Below are 27,022 nucleotides of genomic sequence, written 5' to 3' on the forward strand. Positions count from 1 at the left end.
AAAAGGTTGTAAACTTGACACAATTGCATTACTGAATCATTTAGCTGACAATGGTCATAAAACTTCTTCCACAAAAATCCAGTATTGTAAAAATGAAGTGATTTATCTTGGCCATCACATTGAAAAAGGAGAAAGGAAACTCTCAAAAGAACGGCTTTCTGCAGTTCTAAAAAATGATTTTGCCTACCCCTGATATGAGAATTTCCTGGGAATTGTTTGCTACTGTCGTCACTGGATCCCTACATTTTCTTTGATTGTAAAGCCTTTACTAAGACTTAACTATATCGATATCAAAGATCCAGTACCATTTGATGACAAATATTTAGAGGTCTTCCAGGTATTGAGGGAAAATTTGTATCATGCACCACCCTTGGATTGCCTGTTTATAACACTGAGTTTTTTCTTTATTGACATGTAAGGGGCTAGTATGCTTTTTCAGTTCTTGCAGAGAATCGTGGAGGAGTCAGGAGGTCTGTGACCTGTTAACTGTGTTCAATCCAGTAGTTGCAAGTCTTCCTGGTTGTTTGAAAGCATTTGTAGCTGTTTGTATTGCAACTGAGCAAAGTGTGGGAATTGTGGTGGGACATACATTAATTGTGTTTGTTCCACATTCCATTGAGATTTTGCTGACCTATACCCAGACCAGGCACAGAGCACCACACATTGGTCCCAACCAGCAAAATTATTTTAATACAAAATTCATGTAGCAAATTCTGTTCAGCAAGCGATCTTCATGACAGTTGTTCTGTAGTTACAACATTGATACAGCTACAGCCGACACGTGTTTCGTCGCCATTCCCGACTTTTTCAAGGCTTGTATAGAAAGTAAGGTCAAGATTCGAAAATCGCATCTAATTTGATTGATCAAAGCACACGAGGTCTGGATAAGATAGTCCAGAACAAGAAAAAGTGTTTCAAATATAGCCTGGTAATGTAAATCACGTCCGCACATCGGTTCTCTTCGTATTCAAAATTCAGTGCTGTAGCAAAGTCAGTTCATGGAAGTTGTCTGCCACAATGGCCTCAAAATCAAATCTCTAAGCGTGTACTGCCAATTAAAACGCTCTCTCGAGCATATTTAGTAGTAAAGCGGCATCCAACAGGTTAGTTATGGAGTCTAAACAGTTGGATCAAATGAACAGATATTACAATTCAAGGAACTGAACAAAGTGAATCAAATGAAAATTATGTGGTGGCAAATGCATAAACAAGTTTTTTGTTTGCTGTTGAATCCAATTCAAATGTCTTTGAGTGAACCGAGTGTCCTTCAGCAGGAAGCACCAGAGGATGAGAGCAGGAAGTGGGAAATACTGGGTTTCAAGAAGACGAATCAGGATGTTTACATCACATCTGATGAATTATATGTAGGGCTCCCGGTTTTATGGTATTTATTTTTTTAACATTTCCGTCTGTATTTATCCATATTTATTTTTTGGGCATTTTATCTGTATTTATCCACATGTATTTTTGTTGCAATCAAAATAAGACGCTGCAGCTAGTATTTTTCCACATTTATTTAAATCGACCAGGCACACTTGTGCTCGATTTTTACCAGTTTAGATATATTTATATATAGGCCAAATTAAATAAACACACTACGATTGGTAATTTAAAAAAGAAAAGGCACTCGTGTAATTTTAGAGTCGCACTTGCAGGATCATGCATGTACAGACTAGGCATGAGTGCAGTCAATGTTTGTTCACACCCACTTGAGTTGTTGGTGGCATTGTTCTGGATACTTCATTCACTAGAATGTTTATGGTTTCAGCATGTATGGCACTGCCACCCCTCAGTTGTTTCTAAAATTGGAGCCTATGGTAAGTGCTTTTAACATATTGGAAGCAAATGTCTTCCCTGTGCTCTTGGAAAAGATGTGTGAATTAGTGGTATTGATTAGGTCTTGTTTGCGTAGCTGTCTTCAAAGTCCTATTGTTACCCCTTGTTTAAAATATACATAGAACAAGCTTTGTATCCACCTACCACCACGTCATTGGTTGTTTTGTGCTTCATTGTACCTTCTAGAAAGTGCTTCCATCGGAATGCATGAGGAATCTTAAACGTGCATTACTACTAAATGGCATTTGTATATGTTTGTGCCTGTATTTACTCATCAAAGCCAGTCCTATTGGTGTTGTCAATGCTTGTTTTTGGTTGCTTCTGCCACACTTAAGTTTACAACCCCTCTGGTACTATGATGGTGCTACAGACGTCTTTACCCCTCCCCTGCGCTCCCCTCATCCTCTTTTCCCCTCCCATAAAATAAAAAAACAAAGGTTGCTGGGGCTGCAGCCGATGTTCTGGGATGTTTTTACACTTTTTTTTAAAATTTCGTCTTTGTGAAAGGGGGCCTGCTGCCTGTAGAGGGGTTTTTGTGTGAGCCTCTTAAGGGAGAACTCTCAGTACGAAGCAGCTAGGCCTGGGTGGGCTGAATTTTCCTGGTCATTGTTACCTGCCTCGTAGTCTGTTTCCACGTTTTGGATAGTGGTTGTTTACATTGTAGCTTTCAGGAGTGAGCTATTTATGAATGAATGCTAATAACAGAAGTAACCATGCATGCACAAAGCAACTTTCAGCCACATCACATTCAAAAGTGCACCATCATTCAAACTGCAAACATGCTTGGCAGCAAGCCTGATGATCTGTGCTCTCAAGCAGGGACACCGGTGCATTTGACTGATGACATACACATTTTATCATAATCCCTCTCTTTAGAAAAACGTCCGAAAATGGTTCTTCCTTTTCTTTGCATACAGCATCGCTGCAGAACTTTGTCTGTATCTGCAAGCCATACTCTATCTTACACTTCTCTGCAGGCGCACAACGCCCATGGCCTCAAATTCTCAAAAGTCTTCAGTCCCCCCCCCCCTCTCCCCCCCTCCCCTCCGCCGTGTGTGTCAGCCCGAGGATGAGACAGCCTCCCGGGCACACATACAGCCGCAGCCGAGCATTTCACAGGTCTTTAAAAGACCATTTAGTTGTTAACGAGGCTTCGCTCTGTCGCCCCTTCTTTGAGCCCCTGCAGCTTCACTCTGCCAATTGCTCGAAGAATTAGCCCTCCTCCCCCCCAGAAATTTCACTCTAGTTGCACCTCTGCTTCTCTGTCACAGAGCATATGTAGGTTCGACCACATAAACGATGTGTCAGGGTCGGACTACCTGTCGTGGGCCAGTTCAAGAGTTATTAATGTTGATGGCACCGACTACATTTTCTCCCCTGCGTGCTCCATTTCAGCACATTCTGCTATCTCGGATTTGTACTGACTTTCGGTGCATGGGGGAAATGAGCAGCTAAAGCCCTGTATAATCCTCTCGGTCTGCAGGTGGAATACTTCCCTGTGCTTCCTTCTGCTTGGGGTTGAAAGACACAGCGCTCCAGGGTGCACTTGTTCATCCCTCTCCAAAGCTGTAGTGTGAGGGCAGCGATATCAGATTTCATCTGGCCATTTCTTTTGACCGTATTTTTCCGTTTCTACTTTAAATACAGACAAAGGAAAACAAGTTTTCCGTCTGTATTTATATGTAGAAATCCGTTTAAACGGAAAACCGGGAGCCTTAATTATATGTAGGCTGTCCCGAAATCGGTTAAAACCAACTGTGCCCGGCAGTACCCTACCGGATGAAAATCAGCTGACCCGATTTAAACCGAGTGTCACTGATTTTCATAGTTGTTGCACCACTCGGGCCTAAATTGCTGTTGGTTTGTAATGCTTTGGCCACTTGATGGAGCCAATGCATTACAAACCAACAGCGTTTTAGGCCTGAGAAGGAAGCAGCTCGGAACGTGAGTCACCCCCATTTAAATTCGGGGTGACACATTGGTTGGCGAGGCCCACGCATACTTCTTCCCCATCTGCAGTGGCCTGCCTGTGGTGGCCTGGCACGGAGGTGTCAGGGGAGCCGAGGTGTGAATGGCCCAAGGGTCAGAGCAACACTAGGCCTCCTGCCTGGCTCGTGTGGGGGGAGAGGAGCTGTTGTGGTCTGCTGTCTGTCTTACTGCAGCTGCACCCGAGTACTTCACAGGTCTTTAAAAAGACCATTTACTTAACGAGGCTTTGTTGTTCTTTCGCCACTGCAGCTACACTCTGCCGATTTTGACTCTAGTTGCGCCTCTGGGAGCTGTGTAATACTAATATGTAAACTATGTACAGTAACTGTATATTTACTCACTCATTACATGATCCTCTGTTGTACGTGGCGGCTGCGGGGGTGCTGGGAGATGATATGTGGCTGAGAAGGGAGGAGCCCCTCTCTCGTCCCCGGCTCTGCCCATGAATGTGCCACGCTCCTAGCCGCCGTGGGCACCCGTCGCGGCTGAATTCGATCAACCGGTCGCTCCTCTATAGGTGCCAGCGGGGGGAAGCGCAACCCATGGCACTCGTGCCACCAGCCGAGGGGCCGGGTGGACGGCAGCTCCACACTGAGTACATAATCACTGCACTGCTGTCTTGGCTCATCTTGTATAGTGCGGAATATAGTGTGAACTTAGCCCAAAGCTGTTAGCGCATTTTTCATGAGAACCCAATTACATTACTCAAGGACAGCTTTTTAAAATGTTTGTTTTCGGCACACGGTGATTAAGTAATGTTGGTGTGTGGCCCGTACCTAATTGCCTGCATAGTTCTCTAAGTGATCGCCTTCATAAAGAGCATGAAACGCATCTTTAAACGTTAAACCTCTGTAAGAGGTGTCTGTCTTTTTTAGTTTGACAAAGTCTTGTTGAAGTGATGCTTCCTTTGTAATATGATATTATTTTGAGCTCATGTTCGAAATCACCGTAAACATTTCTGCTCTGTCAGTCAGGCAGTCGTAGGTTTCAGAGCCTGGGATCAGAACATATTTTCAGTTTTTTGAGGGGTAACTTTTGGCAGGTCACCCCCTTCGGAGCTCATAACTGAGCTGGCAAAGTTATCTTAACCTGTAGAGACACCTACTTCAGTTGAGTTAATTGCAGGCCTAGGCGGAGAGCCACCAAAGCAACTAGGGCCTTTTCTGGGGCTCCTGCTGTGTGGGCGTGGAGACAATTTGAGAGTGTTCACTATGTCCGTGCCTCTGCAGACTTTGGTTCTTGCTCCTCCATTTCCGTTGTTCAGCAATTTTGGGGGTTATGCTGGGTCATGTTGTGTGATCCACACCAGGGCCTCTGCAGCATCTGTGAAGAAGAATAACTAATGTCTAAGATTATCTTTAGCTTGGTGGAACAGAGTATTGTAGCAATTACACCGCAATCAGCCTAGGAGTTACACCCGGTGGGTGTCATTGCTCTAGTGGGCCCTTTAATTAAAAAAAACAACTCTACGTTTCGTGGAGGATGAACCTTACATAGGCACTGCTCTATGTAGGCAGGTGCATCTGTCTTCATACCCCTCACCCTGCGCAGATGGATGGGGCAGGCTAACCACGTGCTTTAAGATCATCCATATGCCAGAGGTCCTAGTTGTCTCCCTTCCATCGGCTCTTTAACATGGGTAGCAAGCACTATATAAATGCAAACCTTTTTGCCTCTCCTATCCCTCCGCTATCCTTCTCAATCCAAATAACTGACTAATAGCCACCACTCAAATTACTTTCACATTTCACCATACTAATTCAACACTAATCCCTCTTGGTTTCCGGAGTAGCGTGCTACTCTCTGAAAAAGCGCTTCAACACCTCATCAGGGGTAGTAAGTAAGTTCTAGTCCTCAACCTTCTGAAATATTTGAGACCATGTACGGGTTCATCAAGAATAAGCTGGCCAAGGTATGTGCAACTACTACACTGAAGTGGCCTGATGCCCTTTCTTTTGTCCTAAGGAGTATCAGAAGTACCCCAGGCAATGAAGTGTTAAGCGGCAGAGCAATGAGATTGGCCTATACCTCTTCAATTACTATAGTTTCAATAACTTATGACATCGTTCTGGATTACTGCAAAGGTCTGGCTGATCTGGTGAAACCTGTTTCTTATCCAGTGAATTTGGCGACAGCACTGACTAAAGAAGTCCAATGCCACCCGCTGAATCCTGGTGACTGGATGGTCGTCAAGAAGCATGTCTGGAAGAACTTCCTGTAAGAACGCTGGTGTGGCTATTTCAAGTCATACTTGTGACTAACACCGTTGTTGTTTTTTAATTTCTTTATTGGCATTTCAACTCAAGACACACATTTCCACAAGAGGAGTATTAGTACTGTAGTTGTCTTGTCCTCTCCCCCGTCCCACCACCAGACATATAAGTGAAGCAGTCAAGAACGAACATGGTTTACATTGGGTGAGGACGGTGACAATCGTGGTCCATATCCTAGTGTATGCCAACATTTAACAATTAACTTCTTTTTGCTCCCCATCCATCCCGTGTCAAACTCTGTATTGGTAGCAAGCTGTTCCGCGTGTGTGCCCTCCCTCGTAGATCAGAGAGGGCCCCGTTGGGGCTCTCTTGGGAGTCTACCATAGCTAGTATGTCAGGGGGTCCGCTGTCCCATCCTGATCCAGAGACCCCTCTCCGCCCAGGGTTGGCGTGCCTCTCAGGTGACTAACACTGATGTGAAGTGTGCTGGAGTTCCGTAGTGGATCCACACCACTTGCACAAGGAGAGTGAAGGCGATGGATAAAGAACTGATGACAACAACTACTGATTCACAGAGTGAAGCTCGAGGTCAAAGCCTGGATCTAGAGGGGTTGGAAAATTTTAAAAAAGAAACTAGTGAAGACGAAGAAGTTAGAGAAGTTCCTGCTGATAAGACCCTGGTGATGTTACCAGCAGTAGTGGCCAGTTTCAAGTTCAGAGTTGTGGAAAAGTAAATTTTGCCATGTTGTATGTGCCTACGTGTTCCCCATATTATGCTATATGTGCATGATCGATATGCATGTATTCCCCTCTGATCGATTAAAGACGCAATTACAGTTGTGTCCATCTCTAGTATGCCAGTTTCCAGTCCTCGTGAAAGCAACGAATATTAAGCCTATGTAAACCTACGTTGCCACATTTTACGGTGTGCACGTTAACTCATTGAATTGTCCCCGTTTCTAGGCCTCAAAAGGGCCCGGACACCAGATTCAGCTCCTGTTTCCTGAACTCTCCGAGGAGCGATACAGCCCCCACCTGTATCCCTGACCCTTCACTTACTTTCATGCCTCGCAGTGCCCGGCTAGGCCTGGCTCTGCCTCCCAGTCTGCCAAGAGTATGTTATGATTCTAGTTATCAGTCCAGCCCTCCTTCTCTGCATTCCTGAGCTACTGAATCGCATCAATAGTTTCCGTCATGGTCTAGCCTTACTGTCTCCATGTAAGAAAAATACTGTATTAATATTCATAGAATATTCCTAGCACACGCAATACATGTAGAATTATGCATGCATCAGTCCTAATGTCTAGTAGCCTTTGCCCTGATAACTTTTGGATTCTAGCAATATGTACTCCAAACACCAGATACCAGATATGATATAGGTACAAGTCGCTCTGACACTCCAGACTTTAGTCTCCTCTTCTAGCGCAGAAGTCATAGCCCCCAGTTCCCTGGTAACACGTCATTGCCCGTTTGCGCGCACCACTAGGTTAGAGGTCCCAGCTGCTCAGGTAGCCCCCTCCATGTTTCCGCCCCGTTTATGACATATTCTGTTACGTTTGCATCACATGTCTATGTATACGCCCTGTACACACCTCTTGTTACACCCACTCTATGCCTTATCTTTCGCGACTGCTACAAACTCCGCCTACTGCTACGCCTACTGTATTGAATGCAATGTAATTGTTTTTAGTATATATATTAATGCACTGTTATTAAAAGCCAGCCAATTCCCAGATCCATTCCCTGGCAGCTGCCATCCCGTACTATTGCAGGCTGTCCTGTTCCTGTCCTTTATGCCTGATTAAAGCCTGTAGACTCAAGATACCTCGAATCCTGACTCTTATTTATTGAGCTACCTGTTTCATTAACTGTAATTAAAAATAGTACCGGTAATTAATTATTTATTTACCACATAATGGCGCCCGAATAGGGACTTGCCCTTTCCCCACGCGCCGGAGAAGCCACGCAGGCCCCCTGATCCTCTGCAGCCGTGACGGAACCATACCGGTCACGTGCAGATATTTCTGCTTCAAGTATCCCTCAGGCCCACGGAGGAGACGGAGGTTGCGGTCCAGCGTCCAGACGAGGCGGTGGAGGAACGCGGCGAGTCCCGACCAGAGCCCAAGCCGAGAGTCCAAGGTCGGAGGTATCCGGAGGCCCACCTGTAACTGAAGTCCGAAGTTCGTCCGTCCGTCGTCGTAGCAGTCCAGTCCAGTCCGAGGCCTTCTGTTCTTGCTGCCCGGTGAGTACCATTGCTGGGGTAGTATCTAGACAGGGTCAATTAATTTGTCTCTGGTCCGTGGGTTTGGGTACACAGATCCAACACGAAGTGTCCACCTAGGTGGATGCGGGTCCTGACGTGTCTCTTTATGAGACCGGTAAGTTTCGTACTGTTTTAGCAGTGCATCTAGTCATTCCAGTAAGTTCTGTTCTGTTCTCGAGAAATTCATGTGTTTCTGTTTTCAGTATTCCAGGTAGTATTCTGTCCGAACTGTTATTTTAAATGTTATTTCATGTGTTTTCAATGTTGTGGTATGAGTGATTTGTTTTCAAGTTATTATTGTGTTTATCGTGTATTGTATTTGTGTCCAGATTCCAGTCTAAGTCATGCCTCTGTTCTCGAAGTTACGTCAGTTAAAAACCAGGAAAGGTCTGCTCGAAGAAGCAGTTCCTGTCCCGCCTAGGGACAGTCCAGGTCATTTTATGTATCATAAGCATGGCATAAGTGCCATATTATATCTAGACTTATGGGTTGAGTATACTAAAGATCTAGAAGAGAAATATAGATGGCCTGTATCAGGTACATGGGATGCCGAGTGCATCATGCGAGTAGAAGAAGCATTATGGAAAAAGAAATCCAGACAGTCCCAGAAAGATGCCATCGAGTTATGGCGCAAAGAATCTCATAAAAGAACCGAAAAAGAAATCAGAAAGTCAGAATTAAGTAGAGAATCCTCAGAAAGAGCCCAAGAAAGGGAATTAATCGAAGTAGGTGAACGAGTTAAAGCCGAACAGTCAGACAGACAGAGAAATGCCCTTATTAAGGGTATGTATCCTCTTCTTGCCGAGGGCTTGCCAAAAGCAACCCCGGAAGCACCATGTAATTTTCCGCCGACATTGGTTCCGATTAAGCTACGTCACAAACCGACCGCAGCTGATATTTTTCTCTCGTCCTATTTGGACGACACAGTCCCAGAATATGCAAATCCTGTTCCGCCAGCTCCTGTAAAGAATGTAATTCCTGTTCCTCCAGCCACCGGGGCACCTGTTACAGCACCTGTTACGGTACCCCCGGTCCAGCCCGTAGTACAAGTTCCCGCTACATCGGTCACTCTGCCAGCACGAAGAGTATCAGTCGACGATTCTAGTATAGGGGCCGCGGGGGGAGGTCCTCCTGGTACCCCGCCGCCACACAAACGTGTAACGTTAGTCGAGTTACATGAACGTGCGTTACAGCGTACGCCCAAATATCAGTCCGTTGCAGATATCAGACGAGCTCTCACCGAATGCCGTTATGATCCAGTCCCAGGCGATGATAATATGGTTATATATTCATTGCGTGTAAGACGGGTGACCGAGTATTTGGACACCCTACCGAATATGAAAGAAGATCTAGACAGAATATATCGTTTCATCCGTACAGGAGACGATCCAGAAAGTATTGGCGAAATCATGTCTCTAAGGAAAGCTGAGACCCAGCTCATGCTATTAAAATTTCTAATCAATTGTTTAGTAAGGGAACAAGATTGTCCGACTAAAGATCCGATCGAAATGAGAATTCTGACAAAGTGGAGTGATCATATAGCCGAGGGAAGACACAAGACACTCAGTAGTATAGAGAGTATGTACAAGAAAATTCGTAAGGAAATAATAAGGTTACACGAGAAACGCAAAGCAGCACAAGTAAGCGAGAAAGAAGACAACACTGATACTGAAGAGGTAGAAGACGAGAATACCGCCAGAATAGCGTATGTAGGTAAATCTAGACTTCTAGACCGACATTCACGCCTAGAACACAAGAAAGTTTTTCACCTTCCAGCACTAGAACAAGAGAATCTTGAACAAGTATTTCAAGCTACCGATCACATTCTGAAATCACGTATCGGTTATAGTGAACTTAGTACCATGCATGAACTAGAACTAGCCCGATCAGCAGTCCGATGGACTACTGATTCTACCACTTTTCCATATGAAATAGTGGCACAAATGTTTCTGAAACTGCCCCCAGCGAGCAGCGACTGGTGGGTATGTATATGATCCAGCACCTCATTACACTGTATGAGGGACAACATTCTGATCCAGGTCCGTTACATGATGTTCTGAACGAGTTGCTCCAGTATAGATGGAAAGGTTTAGGTACCGATTTAATTAGTGTCATTCTAGAACAGCGCCACAAATATAGAACGTTTCTGAATCCGCATTTTGTTCACGTCTCACCTCCAGAAAGTAAACCATTTTACATAGATAGACAGCATCCGTTACGAGAAGTACACCCAGTTAGGACAACGGGTGGTGAAATGCAACGAGTATTTGTTTACACCCCTATCACAAAGATGGAACTCTTAGAGATGAAGAAATTAATTCCTTGTCACGACAAAGATCCAGCAGGGTTCCATCGAGAATTAAAAGACATGCTCCGTATGGGAGAATACACGTATCCAGATGTCATTAAAATGCTAAAGGTCCTGTTGCCCGCAGGGGTATATGAAAAACTCAAGGAAAAAGAATGGGAGGTGGGAGAGAAAAAGATTGATTGGACAGCTCTAGAAGCTGAAGATAAAATACGAGTACCAGGTACCGGTCTTGGGGACAAATGTAAAGAATTGCCCGAGTTATTGATACAAGTTTTGCCAAGGTTATTATCCACGAAAAAGGAAGATTGGGATGCAATCTCAGCATGTAAACAGAAACAGGATGAAGACACTAGTGATTTCTATTCTAGATTTGAAAAATGTTTTATTATTAACAGTGGTTTGAAGACAGGTAGCGAGTCATACCCTCATCTTTTTGTTACTAAACTAGTCGAGAATTCAAGCCCACAAGTTAAAAATCGAGTTTTGAAAGTCGAAAGTACCTGGCAAGCTAGTACCCCGTCACAAATGCTTCAAATGCTCCAGTATCACCAGAATAGAATCAGGGAAGAGCAAGAACACGAAAGGAGACGTATGAAAGACACGAAAATGAAAGTACTAGTTGCACAATCTGTTCCACAAGACAGTCGGAAGAGGGGTCCGAATCAAGCCAGTCATCCTGCAGCTCCCGTTAAAGGGACATGCAATTATTGTAAACAGCCAGGTCATTTTATAAACGAGTGTGCAGTTCTGAAACACAACATAGCTACTGGTAAGACTAAAGAAAGACCACGTCCGCCTAGACCAGAACAAGTCTCACAGACTTCTCAGTCACCGCAGAATGCACAACAGACAGTTCCAGCACCGCAGCCTATCGCTGCAACACAGCATGTTACACAGCAAATGTACCAGTATGCTCAGACAGAGTATCCAGAGTATCAACAGTATTCATGAAACAGCCTAGAGAGGGAGGTAGGCTTGCCTCTCATCGAGATACCTGTAGATCAAGAGGGTCCCTATGTGCACAGTCAAGTATTAGGGAAAGACAGAAAGTTTTTGATTGATACAGGGGCAAGTAGGACTACTATCAGTCATGACGAGGTTCCAGGGGCTCCGCTCTCAGGCTCTAGAAATGTTTCCCTTGGATTTTCAGGAAAGCCTATTGTTAACGAGATTTCAAAGCCAGTTACTCTAGAAGTTGGTCCATTGTCCCGAACTACTGATTTGTTACTTACGAAGTCATGTCCAGAAAATTTGTTAGGCATTAAAACATTGAAAGAATTAGGTGCAGTAATTTGCTGCTCTCCAGAAGGAATACGATTGTTTTTGCGTGACTTTAAAGGTCACTATGTATTACGCGATTTTGATCCAAGATTATCCAATGTACCGCAGCATTTATGGGCGCAAGGTCCAACTGATGTAGGTTTTATGCAAATCACACCCCATCGTGTGACTCTCAAGCAAGGTATAGTCTTGCCACGAATCAGACAATATAGATTGCCACCTGAGGCTGTAGCAGCCTTATCCAAAATTATTGATGAGCTCATTGCTCAAGGAGTGGTTGTAGAAACTGACTCCAATGTATGTAATTCTCCTATCATTCCAGTCATGAAACGTACTGATCCAAATGCACCTCCAGTATATCGATTAGTGATTGACCTTCGAGAACTTAATAAATGTATCATACCCCAGTATCCAGTAGTCCCAGATATTTCATCCCTATTGACAGCCATTGATTCTGAAGCTACATTTTTCACTGTCATCGACCTCAAGAATGCATTTTTCAGTGTCCCCATTCATCCAGACAGCCAGTACCTTTTCGGTTTTTGTTTAAATGGAAGGAGCTATAAATTCACACGAGCTCCTCAAGGTTTCACAGAAAGTCCTAGTATTTACAGTCAAGCACTTAAAAGACAACTAGACAATATCCACATGCCAACTGACACTGCCCTGCTCCAGTATGTCGATGATCTACTGATCACAGCCCGTTCTGAACGTGACTGCGAACGAGCGTCACTTACAGTTCTGTATTTTCTGGCCGAGATGGGGCACAAGGTGTCCCCTTCAAAGCTCCAGTTCTGTGTCCAGCAAGTGATCTACTTAGGCCACTTACTGTCCAAGTGGGGTAGGCAGTTGACACCAGACCGTATCCAGTTAATAGCGAGTCTTCCACAGCCCAAGACACAGAAGGAGGTACGAGCTTTTATTGGCCTCACTTCTTACTGCAGACAATGGATTCCTCAGTATGCATTTCTAGCCAAGCCACTGATACAGTTAACGACACAGGAGGCAGCCGTATCGACTGTCCTCCCTTGGACATCTGAACATACGCTTAGTTTTAATGAATTAAAGAAAGCCTTATGCCAAGCACCTGTTCTAGCTACACCGAACTACAGTAAGCCTTTTACACTTTTTGTCACAGAACGTGATGGTACTGCATTATCTGTTCTCACACAAGATCAAGCAGGACAGTACAAGCCTTGTGCTTATTTTTCGAGCACATTAGATCCAGTAGCCCAGGCTTTGCCTGCGTGCCTCAAGTCAGTTGCAGCCACAGCTCTAGCTATCAGACAAAGTGATTCCATAGTATTAGGACACTCCTTGACAGTACAAGTTCCACACTCCGTGGAAGTTCTTTTAAACCGAACACAGACACAGCACTTGACCATTGCACGTGTAACAGGTTATGAACTGACACTGTTCCAGCCACACATAGAAATCAGACGCTGCAACGTTCTAAATCCTGCTACCCTGTTACCATCAGTTACTTCAAATCCTGCCACACATGACTGTGTGGAAGTCATTAATACTATGACTAAGCCAAGACAAGATCTGACAGACATTGCATTACCTAACCCCGACCTGACACTTTATGTGGACGGTTCATGTATGAGAACTAGTACAGGAGAACTAGCAGCCGCGTACGCAGTGACTACTGACACTGAAGTTATAGAAACACACCGTATTGACATCCTGTCTGCTCAAGCAGCAGAGCTAGTTGCTCTGACCCAAGCCTGCATACGTGCCAAGAACCTGAAAGTAAACATATATACAGATTCACGTTACGCATTCGGAGTTGTACACGACTTCGGAGTACTCTGGCAGGAGAGAGGTTTCATGACTTCTCATGGAACCAAGATTCAGCATGGTCTCCTCATTCAAGCTCTGTTAGATGCAATACATTTACCAACAGCTATCGCTATCATGAAGTGCAAGGCACATATAAAAGTCACTGACATCATTTCCCAAGGTAACGATCTAGCAGATCGAACAGCCAAGCTTACAGCTCAGACCCCAGACATTCCAGTTAACACAACACAGACACTCACTCCAGAACAGACTACCTGTATGACAGTTAAGGACCCTACACAAGATGTCATAGACATACAGTTACATGCTACTCCTGAAGAAATCAAGAAATGGTCCGAACAAGGAGGGGTCCAGACAGATCAGGGATGGGTGACGAAGGGAAAAGCCACATGGTTTCTCCCCGACTCCATGGTTCAAGTCATTATCAATACCGCACATAGTCCAGCACACCTAGGAGAAAAAGCCATGTTAGACAGTATACAGAACCTCTGGTTCAACAAGCATTTACGAGCTGCAGCCAAGCAGAAAGTCCGTACCTGTATGATATGTTGCCAGTTCAATCCAGGTAAAAGTGTCCCGGTGGAACAAGGTGGATTCCAACCTCCTGACCACCCTTTTGAAGTCCTCCAGATGGATTATATTCAGATGGAGCGATGTCGAGGTTTCAAGTATGTCCTTGTAGTTGTATGCGCTTTGTCCAGGTGGACAGAAGCATATCCAGTTCCAGATTACACAGCAGCGACCACTGCCAAGCAGTTGGTTCGTGAATTTTTTCCCCGTTATGGACTCCCTAGGGTCGTGTATTCTGATAACGGCCAGCCATTCTCATCCGAGTTAATGAAACATGTTTCCCTTCTGTTAGGGTACCAGTGAAAGTTCCATTGTGTGCGCCATCCTGAAGCAGCCGGTCTCGTAGAGAGACATAATCAGACTTTGAAAATCCGCATTGCAAAAGTATGTAGAGAAAAAGGTGTAGACTGGCTAGTAGCTCTGCCAGTTGCTCTGTTCTATATGAGGATGGTTGCACATTCCAGATCAGGTCTGTCCCCGTATGAGGTCGTATTCGGCCGCCCCCAAACATGTGGGGTACACCTAGACCCCGCAGTATTACAGATGTTTCCAGTAATATGCTGACAGATTACCTAGCTTCCTTGATGTCTGCCCTACACTCTTGTCGTTCACAGGTTGCCGCTGCATTTCCAGACAATACTGAAGTGAAACCGCACGAGGTCATACCAGGGGACCTCGTCCTTGTAAGGAACTTTGATCGTTCAAGTCCGCTGGAGCCTCGTTGGAAGGAGCCGCGACTTGTTCTCCTGACCACCCGCACGGCCGTGAAGTTGGAGGGCCGCAAGGGGTGGGTCCATCTGTCTCATCTAAAGAAGTTCCATGGAGTCCGAAAAAAAACATTTGCAAAGGACATTTCTAAAGACTGCCTGAAACCAGACACTGATTTGAATCCTGAACTGAAAGTTCCTCTGTTAGAGAAAACTCCGCAACAGGAGTATAAGTTAAAGCTCCGGTCTAGTAAAATAAGTCAGCCAGTTTAATTGTCTAAGTCCCTCTCGGGTGAAACGGTTAGACAGGTCCCTGACATGTATGAGATAGACCCCCATAGTGAGAGAGTTAGTCAAAACTCTATACGATGTATCGTCATTCTAAGTTTCCTATTGTTTCTAAGTTTGATGGTTACCTGCACAAGTTATGCATTACATTTATGTTTTCCAATTTCGCATATAAATAAGTTTGCTAATGCTACAGCAGAGCACACATTTAGTGATCTGCCTCCTCACGAGCTATCCTATCGTCTTGCTATGCGTAATAATACATTCATCCGAATGTTACACTATTCACACCAGACCAGCAATGCCACTAATTGTTGGGTGTGTGGTCGACTCCCCCCTTTCCAGACACCGAAGGGAGTTCTGCCACTCTTTCCTTATCCGTTTTCACATAATGGTTCGTGTGGAGCATGGTCCATGTTAACGTCATCTTCAAATGATATGTCCCTTCTGAATAGAACATGTTTTCCAGACAAGCAAGGTCTCTCCCATAGAATAGGGTTAGATCTAGAAAATGAAGTATATGATTTAGGTAATTATTCTTCGAATTTCATGGTCCTGAATGTTCAGTCTGATACTACTCCAGATTTGCCTGCTATTTCAGTACTACCAGTCAAAGGCGAATTATGTGTCAGAAAGAATGGTTCCGCACATGTAGGACATAGTGATTGTACTACTACTGTCGAGTATAGTGACAGTGGGAAATGTATTTTCAAAGCCTCACGTCATTCTTATTTTGTTTGTGGTCAGACCGCATATGTTCGTCTGCCCCTTGATTGGGATGGAACATGTTATATTGCCTTCCTACTGCCACCAGTTTTTCTAGCCCCATCCGATTATCACAGAAACACACATCTAGTACACGTCAGACCTAGAAGGGAGATCGAGTCCCCAATTGTCGATCAAACTGAAACTACTCTAGAACAGTATCAAGACTTCAACAAAGGTTTCTTTTTCTTTATAGGACCTATCCAGAATAGTAAGTTAATACGTAGGTTAACCAGAACCCTTGAAGCAGTAGTGAATGAGACTACTTCTGCTCTAGGTAACTTAACTGAAGAGCAATCTGCTATGAGATTTGTCGTGCTCCAAAATCGTCTCGTTCTTGACGTCATCCTGGCCGATAGAGGAGGAGCATGTAGAGTCATCGGATCTAGTTGCTGCATTTTCATTCCTAATAACGCGCCGTCTGTTTATTCAGCTATAACCAGACTTCATAAAATTGCCCATCAGTTACACCAGAATCCAGGCACCTGGACATGGTCCGGTTGGCTCTGGAGTATTATATCTGCCTGGGGATGGAAAGTATTGTCATTCCTGGGTATTGCAGTAATGATTATTTTCAGTTGCTGCCTCTGTATACAATGTGGCCCTGCGATTTGCGGCATGTGCGCTACCTCTTGTATTCCTAGTCCTAAATCCCGTTCCAAGACAATTCGAGACGAGCAGATGATGCTATATGAAATGATAGATGGTATCATGAATATTGATGTTTCCTGATGGAAACGTAGGGCACAAGGAGGGAGTGTGGAAAAGTAAATTTTGCCATGTTGTATGTGCCTACGTGTTCCCCATATTATGCTATATGTGCATGATCGATATGCATGTATTCCCCTCTGATCGATTAAAGACGCAATTACAGTTGTGTCCATCTCTAGTATGCCAGTTTCCAGTCCTCGTGAAAGCAACGAATATTAAGCCTATGTAAACCTACGTTGCCACATTTTACGGTGTGCACGTTAACTCATTGAATTGTCCCCGTTTCTAGGCCTCAAAAGGGCCCGGACACCAGATTCAGCTCCTGTTTCCTGAACTCTCCGAGGAGCGATACAGCCCCCACCTGTATCCCTGACCCTTCACTTACTTTCATGCCTCGCAGTGCCCGGCTAGGCCTGGCTCTGCCTCCCAGTCTGCCAAGAGTATGTTATGATTCTAGTTATCAGTCCAGCCCTCCTTCTCTGCATTCCTGAGCTACTGAATCGCATCAATAGTTTCCGTCATGGTCTAGCCTTACTGTCTCCATGTAAGAAAAATACTGTATTAATATTCATAGAATATTCCTAGCACACGCAATACATGTAGAATTATGCATGCATCAGTCCTAATGTCTAGTAGCCTTTGCCCTGATAACTTTTGGATTCTAGCAATATGTACTCCAAACACCAGATACCAGATATGATATAGGTACAAGTCGCTCTGACACTCCAGACTTTAGTCTCCTCTTCTAGCGCAGAAGTCATAGCCCCCCAGTTCCCTGGTAACACGTCATTGCCCGTTTGCGCGCACCACTAGGTTAGAGGTCCCAGCTGCTCAGGTAGCCCCCTCCATGTTTCCGCCCCGTTTATGACATATTCTGTTACGTTTGCATCACATGTCTATGTATACGCCCTGTACACACCTCTTGTTACACCCACTTTATGCCTTATCTTTCGCGACTGCTACAAACTCCGCCTACTGCTACGCCTACTGTATTGAATGCAATGTAATTGTTTTTAGTATATATATTAATGCACTGTTATTAAAAGCCAGCCAATTCCCAGATCCATTCCCTGGCAGCTGCCATCCCGTACTATTGCAGGCTGTCCTGTTCCTGTCCTTTATGCCTGATTAAAGCCTGTAGACTCAAGATACCTCGAATCCTGACTCTTATTTATTGAGCTACCTGTTTCATTAACTGTAATTAAAAATAGTACCGGTAATTAATTATTTATTTACCACAGAGTGAAGAGCTATTACAAAGTCATGAGTGACTGTAAGAAGTAGTCTCTGATCCAACCAGTGAAACACCCCAGTTGAAGATCTGAATCACAAGAACACCCAGAGGAAGGAAACAGTTCACAGTAAATTGTATTGGCGATGCTGATCAAAATTCAAGCCAATCACTGAGTGGAAAAGATTCTGCAGTCGTCACAAGTGAGGATGTAAGAGTTGAAACCACAATGACACTACAGAGAACCCATAAAATATAGTACTGGCATAAAGAAAGCCCTAAGCCAATCAATGAGGAACCGGTGGAAATAAAAATCGGCTCGGAGAATGGTGGAGGTGAATCACCAGCTGCTAAAGGACCAGCCAGAAAAAGTCCCAAACATAAAGAATGTTCCACCTTAATGGGCATTTGTAGTATCTGCACATGAGGAAGAAAAAGAAGAGTCAGATCCAGAATTTTTTTTCAGTTCAATAAAATGTTGCCAAAACATCTCTGAAAGCAACCCAGAAGAAAAGGAACCACCATCAAAGGTCATAATAGATTGTCATACATTAGTTTAAACTGTGGAAAGTATTTCAAATAAAGAATCAAAACAAAAAGAAATATTTGAGAATATGAACTAAATAAACTGAACAGGGCGAACTGAGAAAAAAACTTTTAAAGTCTATTTTTTTTTTCATAACCAATTTTATTATGAGTTCAAGCAAAGCTCAACACAGCCCTCCACAGTCAGGAGGAGACTGTCAACGACAGATAGAAAGAGACACATCATTAGTACAGCATCGAACCCAGCGTTATATAGTGAATGACAGCGAACTACCCCACCCACCCAACCCCAAAAACACCAACCAGCCCCGCCCGCAGCTACCCACCCCTTATCCCACCCTAACCCAGAGCACGTGATCACAGTCCAGCAACATGATATAACCTACAAAGGTGGAGCCGGCCAGCAGCCTAGAGTGCGGGATCCACATCCAGCTGTAATGCATCATCAATGTCCACGGGGGGGTCAAGGAGCAGGCCCCGGTATTCCGCCCACCGTTTCCAGATTTTGTAGTGTTTGCGGGGACATCCCCGGGCTTCAAAAACAGGCTGCTCTAGTCCCATGAGGAAGTCCAGGCCCGCCCTCCAAGCCCCGATTGGGGGGGCGCGCTCGCTCTTCCAGGCCTGTGCCAGGTCTCTCTTCGCCACCACCAGCCCCAGCAACAGCAAATGGCGTTTGTAAATATTGCCCCCAACGTTCTCCAGAACATGAAGAAGGCCCAGCCTGGGGGTACGGGGCAGGTCCCAACCCAACACTTCTGACAGGCAGTCCCAAACCCCAGCCCAGAATCGAGTCAGTCTCTCACAGGACCATACCGTATGAAACAGGGTGCCCTCTTCAGAACCACACCTCAGGCATTCCGGAGTCGCAACAAGGCCCGCCCGCCATAGGCGGTGTCTAGTATAATAAGCCCGGTGGAGGTATTTGAACTGGATGAAGCGAAGGCGGATGGCTATAGCAGCACCACGGGGAGATTCCAAGGCCTCACGCCAGTCGTCATCATCCAATGGACCAACATCACCCTCCCAAGAGGCTCTCAGCGCCGCGAGTGAAGGGGAACAGTGGGTGACCAGAGAGCGATATATCTGCGAGACCTTCTTGTCACCTAGGTCTCCCATAAACAGCTTAGCCTCGATAGGACTAAAATCAGGGAGCTGTTCCAGGCCCACCAGGCTAGGAGTAAGAGCGTGGCGAAATTGAAGGTAGCGGAAAAACTGGGTCTTGGGCATGCTAAATTCGGAGCTAAGATCCCGAAAGGACTTTAGAGTAGTACCCGAGAGGACATGACCTAGGGACGAGATCCCAATTGCATCCCAGCCGTCAAATCCGGACAGAGACGCCAGTGCCGGTAACAGGCCATTGCGCCACAACGGGGTTTCAGCTGTAAGCCGACCCCACCAACCCACCCGGTGCAGGGCCCGCCGCCAGACAGCGAAGACCACTTGGGTGACTTGCGGAAGCAGTCGCCTTCGCCGAGCCGAGTACAGCAGGGTGTGAAGGGAGGCGCCACCCATCAGTGAGTGCTCAAGGGCATAAGCCGGATCACTACGGTCCCCATACCACCACTCGTTAAGCACAAGGAGATGGGAGGCCTGATAGTAAGACAACATATCCGCGGCCGCCAAACCGCCGCAGTAGGTAGAGAGGAAGCATGTGCGCAGCGCTACCCTGGCGGCACCGCCAGCCCACAGAAACCGGCCCAGCACAGAATTAACAGTACGGAACCACTGCGGATCAACCTGGAAGGGATGGTTCTGCAGTTGATATAATAGACGGGGCAAAGCCACCATCTTGAAGATGGCCGACCGGCCGTAGATATTAAGAGGCATGCGCGTCCATGTCTTGACGTCCAGTTGGACCCGATCCCATACCGGCAGGATGTTCCGGTCCCATGCCACTGCAGGCGAGGCAGAGAGGAAGACACCCAGGTACTTCACACCCTCCACAGCCATCTGAAGGGATGCAGCCCAAGGGCAGGCCACTGCGGCACCCCCCAGCACCCACATGGTCGATTTGCGCGGGTTAAGGAAGAGCCCCGATGCCCGACCAAACTCCTGCATCAATTCCAGGACACGAGGACCCGTACGCTGCAGGTCAGTCATGAAAAATAGCACATCATCCGCGTATAGAGCTATGCGGTCTGAATGATCCGCGCCCCAGACGAAGCCACGGTAGAGCTCATCGCGGCGCACCCTGGCGGCCAGCGGCTCCATGGCCAGCGCGAAAAGGTAAGGGGAGAGCGGACACCCCTGACGCGTGCCTCTGGACACTGGAAAACGAGCCGACGCCGTCCCCGAGATACGCACCGAGGCCGTGATCTCAGTGTAGAGCAGCCTGACATAGGAAAGGAAGATCGGGCCAAGGTTCAGCAGCGGCAACAGAGCAAAAAGAAAGGTCCAGCTGACCGAATCGAAGGCACTATCAATATCAGCCAGCAGGAGCGCCGCCGGGTCCTCCGAAGACTCAATCGCTTGTATCGCGGCCTGCGCCCGTCGTATATTGTGTCTCGTCGCCCTGCGCGGCATAAAACCCGCCTGATCTGGGTGGACAAGGGCTGAAATGTGTGGAAGTAAGCGGTTTGCCAGCGCCTTTGCCAGGAGCTTGGCCTCGAAGTTGATGAGGGATATGGGGCGATAGGAGTCATGGCGATCAGGGGGCCTACCTGGCTTCAAAAACACCACTATTTCGGCATGACGCCAGTCCGGTGGGAGGCGGCCATGCTCTCGTGCCTGTTCCAGGGCCCGCAAGTAGTGCGGCCCGAGCTGTAGATGGAACTTCTTATAAAATTCGCTGGGGAATCCGCTCGGCCCCGGCGCCTTGCCTACATTTAACTGACCCAGTGCATCACCCAGCTCCTCAGCCGACAGGGGAAGGTCCAGGGCCTCGCGCACCTCATCAGAGACAGCAGATGGGGGAACCGATGCAATATAATCCGCGATAATGGCAGGGGAGAGAGTCTCCCGAGAGGCATACTGGTGCCCATAATAGCGCGCAAAACTCGTTGCAAGAGTTGCCGGATCCGTGATCGCCACTCCTGCACCATCAACAAGGCCCGGCAGTGTAAGAGGCTGCAGGTTCTGTTGGCACAGCCTATGGAGCATGGTGCAAGACTTGTCGCCCCACTGGTAAACCCTGCTACGGGTGGCCAACCACGCCTGACGAGCCTCGTCCAACAGGATCGAGGAATAGGACTGTTGCGCCTGTAGGAGTAGCCGCAGTGCCATATCATCGGGCGCCACGCTGTGCCGAGCCTCGAGTTCCTCCACCCGCTCTGCGGCCGCAGCAATGCCTCCCAGCCGAGTCCGGCGAGCAGACGCACACCAAGCAATATCTACGCCCCGCAGGGTGGGTTTCATAGCCTCCCAGACTGTCACCGCATCTATCCCTCCGGTAAGGTTGTCTTGCCAATAATGGGCGATCGCGCTACGCAGATGCTGGGTATAATCAGGGCGCTGCAGATGCCACGCGGACATTCGCCATCTGAAAGGGGAACGTGCTTTGCACAAGTCAATTTGTACTGCCACAGGGGAATGATCAGAGAGCCCGCGAGGCCGAATCGCTGCCCCCTTCACCCTGTCAAGGAAAGCCCTCGGGACAAACACACAATCCAAACGCGACAGGGAGCCATGGACAGCCGAGACAAAGGTGTACTCTCGCCGCTCTGCATGTAGATGTCTCCACACATCCACCCAACCCAGACCATCAACCATAGCCCCCAATCGTGTAGGGGAGGACACAAGTGCCACTCCAGGCCTCCTCTGCCGGTCCAAAGCCACATCCATCACATCATTCCAGTCTCCGCCAATCACAGCCATGGAGCGGGGGAACTCAGCCCATAAGGCAAACAAACGTTCAGCTAAGGCCCATTGCAAGGGGGGGGGGGGCATACACACAGCCAAACACAACCGGCTCCACACCGACCCTCCCCTGTATAAAGACAAAACGTCCCTGGGGGTCGAGCCACTGACGCTCATGTACATACGCCAGCCGTCTATGAATAAGAATGGCCACACCCCTGGAGCCCCTGGTAAATCCGGCATGGAACACTTGATGGAAGCCAAAGCGCTGCAAACTCAGGGCTTTCGTACCTAGCATGTGCGTCTCTTGAAGAAGGAGCACATCTGCCAAGTCCCTCTTAGCCCAGCGAAGCACCGCTCCCCGTTTAATCTTGTCCAATAGTCCCCGTACATTCCAGCTAAGAACACGCATGGAAGCGCCATTGGGCGCTAAGTGAGGAACATCAACCATGATCACAATGCTCCCAGCCCCACACTCCCCGACCCCCGGCCCATGCCCCAGACCCCACAGTTGCAAAATACATAGAGACCACGTGCCCCCCCAGAACCAGAACCCCAAACCCCACAAACCCCGAAGCCCCAAACCCCACTACCCCACCAATCCCGACCCAACCCACAAGCAACCAAACACCCCAGTTCCCCCCACCCCCACCCCCATACCTCAAGGAACAATGAAGTATCTGTCGCGGTATACGGTACTTCAGGCCCAGAACACAGCGCCTAAAGCCAGCCATACCAATGGATCCCAACTAGTCCCCCCCCGAACTAATCAGACACACTCCCATAACCACCCCCCAGTCCCAACAGGAGGAGGCAGCCCAAAGTACGTGCCCCGAACCCCAACAAACATACAGTAGAGTCATAAGCAAAGCACCACAAGAAAGTTACAGACCATGAAGGCCCCGGCATTCGCCAAGAAGAGGTCAATACTGCACCAGCCAATGTGTGTCCCACCGACCACAGCTCAGCCTCTGCCAGGTATAGTCACATAGAGAAGGCAACCAGCAGACAGTCCCCATGAAGGGCGATCAGGAGCCTCTATCAGATTGATCCGTATCAGGCTGTGTGTCCCCCAAAAGGGGGTCCCGGGACAGGGACCTCCGCCGGGAGCGGGACTTGCGATGACGTTTCCCTTTGCCAGGCGGGTTGCTCCTGTCTTGAGACGAGCCACGCGACGATCCAGAGTGCAGCCCCGGTTGGACGTGAGGTCGGATCCTGACCGTCTCATCGGTCCAGTTGAAGACGGCCTCCGGCGTATCAAAGAAGAGGGTCTTGGAGTTGTAGATCACCCGGAGGCGGGCCGGGTAGAGCAGCGAGTATTGAATTTTCAGGCCACGCAGCTTGGCCTTGGCATCCAGGAAGGAGTGCCTCTGTTGGTGGACCAGTTTGGTATAGTCCGGGAATATCATTATTTTATGATTGTCGTACAGCAGGGTGTCCTTTAGCCTCGCTTCCCGGAGAATGACGTCCCTGTCGTGGAAGTTGAGGAGCCTGGCGATGATCGGGCGAGGCCGTTCCCCGGCCGGTGGCTTCTGCGTCAGGGCGCGGTGGGCACGCTCCACTATGAAGCATCGCGACAGGGAGTCCGGTGGTAGCCAGCTCTCCAGCCACCGGGTCAGAAAAGCGTCCATAGGCCCATTCTCGCAGTCCTCCGGAAAGCCAACGAAGCGCAGGTTGTTCCGCCTCGCCCGCCCCTCGGCATCCTCCACACGATGCGCCAGGCCCCGTTGGATCTGTTCCATGTCGGCAATCTTCTTCTTAAGGGCACCAACATCTCCCTCCACTGCCGTGACCCTGGTCTCAGTTTCAGTAATGCGGGCGACTGCATTGCGAAGATCTTGACGCAGCAGCATCACATCGGCCCCCACCGCGCCAATTTTCGCATCCAGCATGTCGCGGGACTGTGTAATGGCCGTCATCAACGCCGCGTTGTCCGGTCCAGCAGGATGACCCCCACCAGCCGCCCCGGCTCCTCCACCATGGCCAGTGAACTTGTCTATGGGTCCTGTCTTAGTGGCGGCCGAGCCCCTCGTCATGGCGGCCGCTCAGACGGCAGAGCAGTGACACGCACCTGTATCAGGGCCGCTTCTCGCGATAGTCCACCAACTAGGCCCCGGCCGAGGCGTCCTGAACACACCAGGCCGCTCGCGAGTTCCTCGCCACCAGCCCACAGTCCGGGTACACCCCAGGCAATGCCGCCCCGCCAAGGTGTATGAAGTCGTCTTCGCGCCCACCGGCACTCCTGGCACGGCGCAGATATGGGCCACTCAAGTTCAAGCCACAAGTTCTCCAACCGCCGCCCCAGGTACCACAGGAGCAGGATAGGGCAATTCTCCGGGCCAGGCGCCTGTTTGACCCCTCAGTTCCCGGGGGGCCCCGCTGTGTCCACTCACCAGGGCAATGGATCCGGGCCGGTGACTCCGGGCGGGGACCACCAAACTAGAGGTCCCGGCTTCACCAAGGCCAGGTAGGCCGCGGATCTTCCGACACCCCCTCCAGTCGCAGGCCCTACCGCGAATATGGCGAGGAAGGGCAGGGGATCCCTCTGTAGGTCGTCAGGAGCAGGCAGCCCCGGATCGTGGCCTGCACAGGCTGTGAAAATCAAGGTCCCGGCCGCGCTCGGGCCACCAGGCCGCCCCTGCCGCTCCGGTCCCTTCGCCGCGTCCACACCACCTGCAGGACCAGCCAAGCCCTGGGAGGATAAGCACTGGTCAAATGTCCGATGTCTGCAGCGTCCCCCTCCGGCACCGCTCCTCGCAACAGCCCCCACAGCACTAGTCAACAAAAATGAAGGATGTAGCTCTCACCGGCAGCGGAGCGCCGCCGCCAGTCCCTGTGGAGGGTAATGCGCCGCCAGCGGTGGGGGGCGCCGCGCCCCCGGAAGGCGAAGGGTGCAGTGGACAGCAGCCGCAGAGTGTCTGAGCACCAGCGTGGATGACCTCAGGCGGGGGTCGCCAAACTCGAGGCCCCGGCTCCGGCAAGGCCAGGTAGGCCGCAGCCCCTCCGAGGCCCCCCACCGGCCCAGGCCCCCACCGCCGGCAATATGAGGATGGGCAGGGCACTCCGCTGTGGGCCGCCGACAGCAGGCAGCCCCGGAACGCGGCCAGGGAGCGGCAGCGCCGGCTCCGGGTCAGGTCCTCCGGTCAGGGGTGCCAAAATTGAGGCCCCGGCTCGTTCGGCGGGCACCAGGCCGCTCGCCGCACTCACTCGCCCCACTGCCGCAGACGGTCTCGGTGCGTTGTCTCCGGCACCGGACGATTCCCAGTGTCTTCCGCCACGACCACCTCGGACCGGTACACTTATCGGGGTTCAGGGGCCAGGATAATTCCAGGATAAACGGCGGGCCGGCGGGAGCTCTTAGGCAGCCACGTCCGCCATGATCGCCCGCTAAGCCACGCCCCTTTAAAGTCTATTTTAACTTTTATTTTTTATTATTACTTTGAAAAGGAAGTAGAAAAAGCTCTATTTTGTTTTATTTTTTAAAGAAAAGTTTTAACTTTTGAAGGTTTATATTTCTTTTTGTTTTGATCTCACTAGAGAAAAAGGCATATGGTAAATGTTGCAAAATATTGGCCTACTCTCTTTGCTAATGGCACTAGTAATCTTAGTTGTTTATTGTTGTGCCTTTTTACTCTGGTGAGATATGACTCCATAAAAGTTGAATTAACTACAGTGCATCATTAGGTTACATTTAATGCATTTAATACATATGGAAAGTTTAGAGAATGTCATGATAATATCTAAACTAAAATGTTGGGTGAATATGTAGATTTTGAGTGGGTCCAGGAGTGTTTTGTATGTATACCTTTCTCCACTCTTCTACATGTCAAGGTGCTACCTACTTACTTACAACTCCTGATATTTGATGGCCTTTTTAGTAATGTGTTTTTTGGTGTTTTTAACAGACACTGTCATTGTTCATGCTGTCTTCGATGAACTCTCCCCTGCTCAGTCATAAAACTGCAACTATTTCTTCATGGGCTGTTGATGTATTTAGTTTGTTCCGGTATATCCGGATGATATTAGCATAAAAAGGGCAGAATAATTACCCTTATAATGGGATAATACTTACGTCAGAGGTCTCCTAACTTTTTTGCTCTGAGCCCCCCTAAGTAAGATGTTTTGAAATCAGTCCCCCCACACCCCAAAACTTTATGTGAAGGAGTTAGTGAGCAGGAGGGAAAGGACTAAGCGCAAGGGGCATGGCTTATGAGCTCATTTCAGGAGTCCTATAGCTCATAAACCACACTAAATATGAGACTTATAAAACATCAAATAAATCAAACAAAACAGTTATTGACCCAAAAATACTGCTCCCCATAATTGAGTTGTTGTGAGCCCCTCTTACTTCTGGGCCCCAATACAACTACACTTGCTGCACTAATGATAACTCTAGTCCTGAGTAGCAGGCTATTTCCTCTTCCTCTTATACCCCTTCGCCACCATGCCGGACCATCAGCCTAATCTTGAAATAGGTCCTCTGTCCCTTCCAGGAAAAATAGAGCTCCCACATATCTCCCTTTTTCTGCAAGGGTGCCCACGGTCCTAATGCTCGAAAGGAAAATAAGCTCCCATGCCCCTTTTTTAAAGTGAGACGGTCATACTTGTGATGCAGTACTCTGACACCTGGGCCCAGTGCTGCTGACCCTGCTTCACTAATGTTAGCTATTGCCTTGCAAAGATGGCAGTCTCCTCTGCCCTTTGATAACA

Source organism: Lissotriton helveticus, chromosome 3_1 (assembly GCF_964261635.1).
Source record: "Lissotriton helveticus chromosome 3_1, aLisHel1.1, whole genome shotgun sequence".
Lineage (NCBI taxonomy): Eukaryota > Metazoa > Chordata > Amphibia > Caudata > Salamandridae > Lissotriton > Lissotriton helveticus.